Source organism: Lonchura striata, chromosome 3 (assembly GCF_050655825.1).
Source record: "Lonchura striata isolate lonStrDom1 chromosome 3, ASM5065582v1, whole genome shotgun sequence".
Classification (NCBI taxonomy): Eukaryota; Metazoa; Chordata; class Aves; order Passeriformes; family Estrildidae; genus Lonchura; species Lonchura striata.
The window spans coordinates 26264818-26277108 of record NC_140705.1 but is presented as its reverse complement, the minus strand read 5'-3'; positions in this window follow the sequence as shown (position 1 = coordinate 26277108).

Genomic DNA, 12291 nt, shown 5'->3' with positions numbered 1-12291 from the left:
AACCTGGGCTCTCTGTGGAGCTCCCTATGGACACACAAATTAATTTTCCTTGGTTTTAACAAATATCCTTACACACTAGAGGATGGTTGTGTGCTCTTCAGAAAAGCCATTTAAAAATCCAGAAACCAGGTCACCATCCACAGAAAGGATGAAAGAATTTTCACATAATCTGGAAGATTTTATTGGATTTGCTGCACATTTTTAAAATGCCCTTTCTTTCCTTGTGTCATGAGGTGTCGGTGGTGGTCCTTCAAACAAAGTGTGAGGCAAACAGCTAAAGTCGGTAACAGCTTCAAACATTCATTTAATCCTCCTCTGCACTCAGGGCATCAGACTTAAGAGCACTGAGTTACTGGCCTGAATACAGCTTTAATATCTCACAGGGGATGCAGATAAAAGGCATCAGAAGAAGTGTGTAATTCCATTAGACTGGCCCTGTATCTCAGAGCTTATGCTGTTCAGCTCTCAGGCAACTGTTGTGGTTTTCCTGATCCAGGAGTCTCTAGGTAAAGAACTTGTTTAGATGAAGTGGTATCAGCATCTGAGAGACACCAATGTGCAGTTGTATCTTGCTGTATTTACTACCTACTTGGGATTTAAGGTTACATTTATCAGAATGTATTTATTAACAGCTTATCAAAATGCTTGGTGTTTAAAACTTCTACACCTAACCTGAAAACTGGCTAGGTCCAGGGACGAATCCTGAGTAGTATCAATAATTTTTGGAAAATTACTCTTCTGTTACTTTACTGAGGGTTTACAGAAGCTCATCCTAAGATCTTGCATACGCTTTTGCCAGTGAAGTGTTTCATGTCTAATAACATTTCCAACAGGTTATGATTGCAAAAAACTTAGTGTTAAAAACCTAACAAGAAAAGAATGGGAGGCAGGATGGTTCCTTCATTCCTGTGCTTAGGGACTGAGAAAAATGCGAAAAATTGTTTCAAAGAGTTTGAATAAGCAATTATTCATGGCAAAACCAATGAAGTATAGACAAAGTACAAGCAGAAACACCTTCATGGTACTTCCAAGATTAAACGGTTTATGTGTGTGCCTCTCAAGGCATAGAAGACACAGTGGGATAGAAATACAAAACTGATAAACAGACTTATTTCAGAACAATGATGAAGGTTCAAGACAGAAGTATCATGAAAAGTGATGTGTTCATATCCCTTGTGAGAATAAGAAATAGGATTGAAATATGTTATTTTTGATTTTATAGATGCATCAGCCTACCAAAAATTTGCATAACAAAATTAACCTCTTTTGCAGATGCACTTCAGTTTTAAGTAACAAGTAAAAGCAAAACTAGAAAAACAACTGAATTAAGAAAATATGTTCAAAATATTTAGTGGTGTGCTGGTCTTGCAACTTAGTGCAAAGTAAGCAGTTATCTGCTGAGAACAAAAATGGATAGCTGAAGTGAAAACCTCTTACAATATTTCAGCTAAGTCAATCCATTTCTTTGAGTGCAGAAGGGTTAAGTGGCATTTAAGTCAATCTAAACCTCAGAAATTGATCAATGTGCAAACACTACAAATTGAAACGTTCTTTTCGCTCATTTATTTGTTTGTGGTTTTTTTTTTATAAGAAAGCTGTAATTTCAAAAGATTTAATTTGTAGTCTGTCTGATTATGTAGTAAGCTATTGAATTTAAGTACTATTAGCTTAGAATTTGCCGTGCTGAACTGGTGAATAGTCATTTATAGACAATTAGCTGCTTGCTGCTGTCTTTCAAATGCTGATCACCATGAAATCTAACCCCCATGCCATGTCTGTGCAAGCAGTTCCTGCCATCCTCCCACTGCTGCCTGTCCTTCTAGACCTCAGATTTCATAGCCCCATTTCAGCAGTAAGTAAAAATTTGACATTGATGCCAAACATGCAGTGATCTGGTGCCTGAATGACAACGATGCCATGCAGTAAGCACAAACTGGCAGAAAGAATCTCAGTCACATTTCAGACTATCTGGAATTTAACAGGTATCAAGTTGCTAAACTATTATTAAACAGCCTTATTTGTTCTATTCTCATAGGACTTTGTAGGTATGTAGAATCTCTGCTTTTTCCTTTTCCTTTTCCTGCCTACCCTATCACATTTCCTTGGCTATTAAACAGCACAATGCCTTCTTTTCTATTAGGAAAACACATACTAAAAGAATAGGCAAAACTCCTGTCAGCCTCATCACTGAAAGTAATGGAGTCTACTAGCATGGGCTATGTTCATATTTCCTCCACTAATTCTTATGGTGTCATTTACTATGCTCTATATTGGAGCTCTTCCATGGAAAGGAGAAATCGTCTGAAATTTTCATTCCCTACACTACTTAAAATTAGACAAGGGCCCCAGTCCTGAAAACTGGTTAGGTCCAGGGAATAATCCTGAATAGAATTACTCTTCTGTTACATTACTGAGGGTGGTTTCAGAAGCTCATCCTAAGAACTTGCATACAAGATGCCAACCTTACACACAAGGTTGTCAGTGCAGGCCTAGTGATGTACCCCGATCCATGTCTCTTGCTAATGAAGAGGGCTGAAGTATACAAAACTAATGGGTTTTCACTCAGAGTTTTATATATGAGTATGGGCTTGGATGGAATCATCTCATTTCTGGGAATCAGATTGACCCCATCATAAAAATCAGCTATCAAATGACAAAAGCTTCCACTCAGTTCCAGAGCTGAGGCATCAAACCCAGTAATTTCACCACTAGCTTGCAACCACTACCCAATTTCTATCTAGCCACTAATAGAAAGATTAACCATGACTTAAAAAAAAAAATTCTCATTTTAGAATATGAATGAAGTTCATACTTCCAACAGAAAAAAAATTGTAGATCCATCTAGCTTACTGATCTGTCTCTGACAGTGGCTACTAGTAGATATTTTGAGAAAGACAAGGGCATAATTAATTTTTCCCATGGTCATAAGTTTCACCTGTCTGAAGTGTTGGGACTTTCAGAATGGAGATCTTGCATTAATTCATCCCTTAATTTTGTCTATTTTCTTTTTGAGCCTACATCTTTCTGGCATTCACAACATCCTGTAGCAATGAGTATTACAGTTTTATTGTGTGTCACATGGAAAGATACTTTCTTTTGTCCTGAACCAGTTGCCTGGTCACTTCATTGTGTTCCACCTTGTCTTTATGTTGTGGGAAACAATAAATAGTTGTTCCTTAGTCACCCTCTTTATGCCTTTAACCATTCCTGTATGCTTCTCTCTAATTTCATATTTTTTTTTCTTTCATAATTATCTCAAATTTCTCCATTTTTTCTCATCAATCTTAGTTTATTTAATTCCAAATCTCCAATTATACTTATTTTCTGATTTTACTGTGTCTCTTTGGGATATGATTACAGAACCTTGTTTCTATTTGATTCCTTACTGGTTTCATAATAGTTCTGGATATTATTTTCAGCTTTGATCATTTCTTAATATTGAAAATATGTTTTCAGAGAATTTTACATAAAATCTACTTCCAGGATCACCTTCCTCATGGTCATTTTAAGTCTAGTATTTATAAGTTTAAGTTTGCAACCTTAGAATGATGAATTTTACTTGCCCCTTTATTATGCATATATGGGAGCACATAAGACCATTCTGAAACTTGTCCTTGTCATTTCCAGTATTGATTCTTGTAATTAATTTTGTTCTATTTGGAGATTTTTTTCCTCACTTTTTATTTTGTAACCAGATAATTTAAGAATATGTTTAATATCATAGGTCTAAACACAGATACCTGAGGGACTCTTCTGGCACCTTCCTTCTCTATGAAAAATCTGCCATTTCTTTGTAGTATTAGTTGATTGTACTTTGACCAGTTACCATGAGAGGAATTTCCTTCTTCCTCTCTTGACACTGAGCTTTTTTAAAAGAGCCTTTGTGATATAATCTTTAGGAAAGCTTCTTGAAAAATCTAAATTCAAAAATATAAATCCAGTTGAGGAGATTAAGTTGTGATGCATTGAGATAATTATTGTTCATGATGATAGAAATAATGTCTAGTTCTAGATTGGGGGTAGAATTCAGCTACACTTACACTTCTGAAAAGTCCTGACTTGACACCAGCCAGACTTTAATCTATCATGGAGAAAAGCTCAAGGAAGTAGCAGAAAGCTGGGTTTTGAGTATCTCTAAGCAACGTATTCAGCTGATTGCCTGTATGTGGTTCAGTGGGCTAAGCTACCTTATAGGTGGGAGGATGAAAGATGGGAAATATATTTTTTAAAATCATGATTTAGATAGGAAGTGTCTCAAGATTTACAGTAACTACCAATTTAGAGGACTTGAATATCACTGTAACCAGAGATAAATGTCAGTATGTGCATCACTGCAACTAATATGTCTTGGTTATTAACAGAAAGTTCCTAGGACTGATCTGCTTCATAGAAAGCTACCCTAAAAAGGGGCTCTTCGAACTTATGGGAAGCCAGGCTCATTGATATTCTGATTAATCTCTTCCCATTTTCTTGGGCACCAGAACTAGTTTCTGTATTTTATATTCTTGGCTGCACAAGATACTGTGTTTACCCAAGAGGGATACTTTTTTCTCCTGTAGGCTCTCTTGATCTCTTTTATTGCTCTTCACCTTATGGGGTAGACATACCAGTGCACATTGATAAAAGTAGCCCATTTGGGATCATGGGATAACAGACAAGCAGAGGTGACACAAAATGTGAATGTATATATCCTGCACATTAACTGCAGGAAATGGGCACCGAGTGTGTCTTGTCTTCACTGTGCAAAAACAGCATGCTAGATTCACACCAGGAAAAAATTTTGAAGACCTGTAAATATTCACATATATCGTTCTCTCAGAAAAGCATACAGAGTTCCAGAAGTTTTTACAGTGGAATAATTTCTAACCCAATTACATGCACAAGCATCTCAGCAGTCAGTCTGCAATAGTTTGAATCTAAAACTGAGTAACTTTTGCCCTTGTACTTGTTACTGATATTTTTGGAGCATACAAGCTGACTTTAGGGATACCTGGTTTCTTAAATATCATCTGACATCCATGACTGTGTTGTCCTGCAGTCTGTAGAGCTGTGCCTTTGACCTCTTTATTTCTGTAAATCCCAAGATTTAAACTACACTTTACCCTCCTCCTGCCAAAAGTAACTATAATAGAGCCTAAGGTGTTAAAAAGTCCAAAAGCTCTAATTTGCCTGGAATTTTCCTCTTGCAGTGCTGTAAGCACCCTGCCTTTCAGTCAGGTACAGATGCTATGGATAAATCAGACCCACTTATCCTGTGGATGATTTGTGGGAATAGGGCCAACACATATAGGAGTATAAGAGCAGAAGTTACGTAAAGGTTCCAACAAAAATAGTCAGAATTTTTCCATTTCAGATTTCAGGGAATTTATCATTATTAATTATTTTGTTCATATTCTTTATAATAATTGCTATCTTTTCAGTTATTGTAGGGCTGATGACACACTATATCTAAAAGATGTGCAAATCCCAGGAAAAGAGTAATTTCTATCTGCTCTGCTGCAGTCTGCTTTCAGCCTACTGAGGACAGTGGTATGAGAAACAAATTATTCTGCTCATTCCTTTTCTGGAAATAAAGCATTTGGAGAATGAATGCAGACCATTCCACTGAGTTGTGAATACTGAAGACAATAGAGATCTTGACCCCATAGAGTAAAAATTAGGTTGTGCACTGGGAGAAGAATGACCCGAATTTTGAAGTGCTTCTGCGATGAATGTTGATACTAGAGCATAATAGGTAATATATGTAAAACACCTCTGAAAAAATATCAGTGCTTAGAGCTCTGGTTGCTCTCTTGTTTGCCCAAAAGAGTGTTTATGCCTACTTTGTCATATTCCCTTATACATTTGTGTTTTGTGGCCAAATCACCATGTTCTTCTGTGTGCAATGACAACTAGAGCAAGAATGATGGCAAGTGCCATTTTTATCAAGTTAGTCCATTGTTTGGTGCTCAAGGTACAATCCAAAATTATTTGGGCTTAAATTTCCTCAAGGAGTGGAGGATGCTGAGGTTGCATCTCCAACTTGCTAAAAGAAATATGGCAACAAATGCATAAAATTTAAAGGATAGATTTGTGTCCTCAGTTTTCATTTGTTATGAATATAAGCCTCACTGCCTAATTTTTAAAAATGTGGCTTTAAAAACAAGCCATCCATGGGTAAGTCTTAGCTTTTGATCTCTGTGGTTAGATGAACTTAACTACTGGTTTAAGAAAGGAATCAAACCTCCAAAAAAGAGACAAAACTGCCTTTAAAAAAAAAAAAAAGTGGTTCCTTTGGGCTGACTTTACAAAACTTCCTTTTAGCATACATTGGGGTTGGTAGTGAGTCCATTTTCTCTACTTCTACCTTTTTCTATAGGCTATTTACAAATAAAGGGTATCTAGCAAGCCAGATATTTACTGTAGTGATCAGATACTTAAGCAGGACACTTTTGTTTATTTTCTGTAAATGTTAAAGGTTTGTGCTAATACATTTCCTCCCCCAGATTTGCAGATCTGTAGAATATGAGAGTATCTCAGAGATATCTGTGTTCCCAGGTCATCTCAGAAGAGCAGAGTATCTCCTGTAAAACATTCCTTGGCAGCTTCTCTTCAGAAGTAGCAGACCTGCATACATTTTCCATTATTGCAAGGAATTACCTTAGCCAGTCAGTACTGGGGACATTAAGTAATGCCAGTCAGATCCTGGGGCAATCAAGAAAATATTTTTATTTTAAATGCAGTGCCAGGAATTCTTATTACTAGAAATTATTTTATGAAAAAGAAATAAAACAATAATTGTGTGAATATTCAATATGTTGAATTTTACACTGGGCTGACAGAGTGTTCCAGAAATATCACTGAAAATAACATACAAAGGGGGTTTCTGACAATTAAGTATGATTCTCAACTGAAGAATTAAATCAAAATGATGTAAATTTTGCTGCCTTTTGATAACATACAATTTGACTTCCTTTGTATTCTCTTTTCCATTTTCCCCACAATTTACTGTATTCAATATACTGTATTTATTATAGTTCCTTGTGCTATGTTTAAAGAACTTCTGCTAAGTTTAAAAATGGCTTTCTATTTTATACCTGCACAGCACCAGCAGCACAGACCTTAACTGAAATATCTATAAAGGATAATAATAGTTTAATACATGGCAAGATAATAAATTATGTCCAGTGTTGATATATCTAGTACTAAGATATGAAATAGTAATTTAGAAGGCTTTCAAGGTAGATGAAATGTAATATCAGATAAAACTTTCTACTGTCAAGCTTGTAAGATGTTTTTGGTAACACTGGTACTGGATGGAAATTTTTTACTTGTAGGAGAACTGCAATAAAAAAGAGTTGTAATAAGTGTTGCTGCTGCTTCATGGTGAGACATGTCAGGACCCTGAGAACATGAATTGACTTTAGTAGCTCTGATGAACTTTCCCTGGGACCCTCGCCCTTTCCCCCAGGGACACTTGCCCTTTATTTCTCCTGAGCCTGAGCTGTGGAGCAGGTGTTCCTGTCTCCTGGATGGACCTTGGACCTCTGCTGTAGGTGGCTGTTGTCCTGGATGGACCCCAATGCTCCTGGCTGAGCACCCTGGGTGACCCCTGGGCCTGGTACATCTCTTGCTGTGGCTGTGGCTGTTGAGGGTCCCTGCTCCAGGGACTGTGTCCTACTGATGGGGTGCTCCCTATGCTGGGGCTCCCAGATGACCTCTCTGTGTTGACTGTGTCTCAGTGCATCTGACCACACATTTCAGGTCTGTTTGTAGCTGGAATTGTTCATTTCAAGGGCAGATTTTTACCAGAATTTGGAAAAAAAAAAAAAAAAAAAAAAGCAAGCAAAAAAGCAACCCTGCAGAGATTATACTCTTTTCATAGTAAAAAGAAAAAAAACCCAAGAGTGGGCATGTTTTGTTCACAGAATGCTTAAATGCCACTTTTTATTGACCAATTCTTTGCTTTGCATAATCTAATACTGTCATGTTGAAACACTAGATAAAAAATAGATATTTCCTCCTGAAAGGAAAAAAAGTAATAAAAAAGTGTAATAAAATGAGTCAAGCAGTGTTCTGCAGAGCTCAGCGTGTGCTGTCCAGGCATGTAGGTATGACAGAAGCATTTATAAGCAGTTCAATATTCAGGTCTGGATGATGAGGAAAGCTGCTCTAAAGTAATTTCTTTGACCACTAGAAACAGTAGTGTTTCTTCAGCACTGTTTTGCTTTCCTCTAATCTGTTTCTGCATCAGTAACTGGCTGCTTTGTTCTGCCATTAACCCTGGAGTGCACCGTGCCTGATGGGGTCATGTGTTTGCAGGTGATTTAGAAAGTGATACCCCAATTTTACACCAACATTTAATTCCTGGAAAGGAAGTTCCTTATACCATATATTGTCACAGCCCATGAATATGACCACAGGTTGTCATTTGCTTTAATAAACCAAGGAAAAAAACTATAAAACTTTCAGGTATGCGAGATGAAAAAAAAAATTCTTTACTGACCTCAGAAAGGTACTCAAAACACATTCAAATCTTTTGCCTGTTGAAAGTTCAGACTCTTTGGATGAGGAACTTAAATTGCATGAAAGGCACAAATCAGGCTGGGGAAAATATCTCTTCTGAACCTGTCTCAGCTGAAGCCATTAATGTTCCCAAATGTGCTATTTAGTTCTCTATGACTTGGCTGCCAAAACACTTGTGCATTCAATTTCTAATCTACTTTCAGACAAGACAGACAAGATAGTCCATGACTAGGTAATACCAGCCCAAACACCTTTGCCTGAAGTCAGCTAGGGATTGCTCACAGGTTTCACCAACAGCCTCCTACAGACTGACTGACAGACAGATGACCAGCCTGGGACTGACAGTGTTTTCAACCATCTAACAAAAGATCACAACTAAATTTGTAATGGTACCTTTTCACTGTCCTGTACTTTGTGACCTAAACTACAGTAGGTAGTTTTAAATGTGGTGCAATATTGTGGAATACAAATGTACTTTCCTGTGATCCCTCGCAAATTAGGCAGTGATGATTATTCAGATTCTCACTAAGAGCAATTCTGAATTTACAGCTTAACAGATGTGTCAAGCAGAAAATAAGCTACAGTAGAATATTAAATAACAGTTATCTTGCAATTTGATTTTAGTAAATTTTAACTGCCAATTGCTCATTCTCCACATTTCTCAGTATCACATTTCTGGTGAAATGTATGAACCCGACTCCTAATTTAAGATGGCTAGATGGGGAACGATTGTTTTTACCTCCTTTTTCCTTAGGTGTATATAAATACTTGATATGTATAAATGCATATCAGATGCTTTTACATACAAAACTAGAATATTTGCTTGTCTTTATTGTGTTCCACTTATGTTTATAAAGAATAAAACATCAGGACAGATACCAAACCTTCCATACATTTCACCAATGAAAATTTAATCTTATCACCTGCAGAAGGATTTGGTTAGACTCTCCAATGTATGAAGATGAAGAGTAGGAGGTACAATAAGACCAAGTGCTGGGTCCTGCACTCGTGTCAGAACAACCCCAGGCATCATCACAGACTCGGAACAAAGCGTCTGGAAAGCTGCCCAGCAGGAAAGCCCTGGGGTGCTGGTCAACAGCAGCTGAACATAATCCAGTGTGTGCCCAGGTGGCCAATGGCACCCTTGCCTGTATGAGTAATAGTGTGGCCAGCAGGACCAAAGAAGAGACTGACCCTCTGCTCTTGGCACCAGCACTGATGAGGTCACACCTCAAGTGCTGTGTCCAGTTTTGAGCCTGTTCCTGGAAGAAAGACATTGAGGGGCTGGAGTGAGTCCAGAGAAAAGCAAAGGAGCACAAGTCCTGTGAGAAGCTGCCAAGGGAGCTGGGGTTGTTTTGCCTGGAGGAAAGGAGGTTCAGGGGAGACCCTTCTGTTCTCTACAACTGCCTGAAAGGAGGTTGGAGCCAGGTAGGGGTCAGCCTCTGCTCCCAGGCAGCCAGCAACAGGACAAGAGAAAATGAACCCAAGCTCTGCTAGGGGAATTCAGCTTGGCCACTAGGAAGAATTTCTTCATTAAGGGTTGTCTTGGGTTACAATGTAAGATGTACCCAAAGGTAAGAATTTTATCACCATCTTCATAAGCTGTTAAAACCAGGTGGGTTATTGTTCCTTATCTGCTTCTTGACTCATCCCTGATAACTCTGGGGGATGTCTTCTATTAATGGGCCGTCTGTTAAAATCAGGTGATTCTTCCATGACCCATCCTCCCTCCAGTGGGGAAATCTTCTGTTAATGGGCCATTGAGTCTCACTGCATTACTGAAAAAATTACATCATCCCATTGTGAGATGTTCTGCCCAGGGGGAGGAGCCAAGCATTCCTACCTGGATATAATCAGAGATTTAGAACACCACAGCAGCTTTATCCACTTATCCCAGAGTAAGTGTAAATTTTTATCCCAGAGAAATCAACAGCCTTATCCCAGAGTACAAGAGCTTCATAACCACCATTGGACCTTTAGAGGAATATCAAACACTTCTACAGGATCGCTGCTTCAACAGAACCACATCTGTCACTCCAGGAGGATTACAGCCACAATTTAATCAGACTGATGCCAACACTCTGACCAACAGGGTGTCAGGTCGTATTCTGACTCTGTCAGTGTTTCTGTATTATTGCATTTATTTTAATTTTCCTATTAAATTGTATTTCTGACTTGGGATCTCCCACTGGTACAAGGATGACCACAAATGTTGGAACAGACTGCTCAGGGAGGTGGATACCACCCCATGGGGTGTTCAAGAAATACTTGGACAAGGCACTTAGTGCTATGGTTGAGTTGAAAAGGTGGTGTTTGCTCAAAGGTTGGACTTTATGATCTTGGTGGTCTTTTCCAACTTTAATGATTCTATAGTTTTAAGATTCTATGATTTCTTAAAAATTCTTCCTTTAAGTCAGATGGAACTCCTATAAAATGCCAGCCACTTTCCTGCCTATGTCAGCAACCTACCCAAATAAAGCCTCAAAAAATAAGCTACAAAATTTTAATCAATCAACAGAGGAGACAAATCTTTTCTGAGTTTTCTTTTCCTTGTAGTCTAAATGAGAATTGATTGGTGTTCTAGACTACTTTACAGTGAACAGAAAAGAGCAATTTTGATTTGTTGTCATGTCATACTGGTGCTAAATCTCTTACATGGGAGGTTGTTACTTCACCACTATAGTGGACCCATCCCTGAGGAGTCAAGATCTGGCAATTTTACATTACGCTTGTTATGTGAGCCAGAGCTGCTTTTTACCTCTGAAGAAAAGTTAAGAGTTTTCCTAAGATCTAAAAACTATTTTCATCAGGATGGACACTAGGCACAGCTGGGTCATCTACACTACACTTTGTTTAGAGGCTGAAACTTTGTCATGGGGGGACTCATTGCAGTCAGGTACATCACCTTGGCGTTTCCCAGCCCTGAGATGCAATTGATGAAATACTTGCCATTGTTCAGCAGCTAGAGAATTAGAGCACTTGCCCAAGAAATGCAAGACCTTGGCCATCACCTTTGTTCTGGGACATGGTGAACCCACATCTTCCTTGTCTCAGAGTCTGGGGAAGCACCAGGCTGGCAGATAATCAGCAGTGCAGATGAAATTGGATCACTATGCCTAAAAGACTGCAAAAAAATAATGGACCTAGAAGACAAAACCTCACGTAAAATGAGGAAATGTGTATTCCCAATACTGTTTGTGCTTTTAGCTCATGTCCCTTAAATGAGTATTGCAGAACTCAGATCAGGAACTGGGAAAGCACTGCTGCACTGTGGGCCCTCATGTTTGCCCTTCCAGGCTACTGCACATTGTAAGGCACCAAATGTGGACAAACTTGGTATACACAAGGCCTGAGGGTCCTGTTTGTGTCCAGAGGCTGTAATATTGCTTGCAGGTGAGGGAATTAAGTAGCATGAGAAGTCACTTCTGGTCCAGGCACATTCAGCCCCAAAATCCAGATTATAGGTGGGTAGGATCAATTTTGGCTGCCCTGACTCTAGTGTGCTTGAATTTGTCCATGAACTGTTGTATTTCACATATAATGTCCCATAGTGCTGGGCTTCACTGAACCCCATAGGGAAAATGTTGTGAATACAGATGTCAATAATGCACTTTATTACGGATACTGGCCTATAAATTGAAGGACATTAAGTAGTGAAATAAATTGTTAAGAAAAACAGACTGTTCCAGGCATTTTCTTGGGGAGAAATCTAATTTGTTCTCAGCCACAAGCTCAGTAGGGGTTAAATAGGATCCATGTAACATAGTTTAAAATGTAAAAGCACTC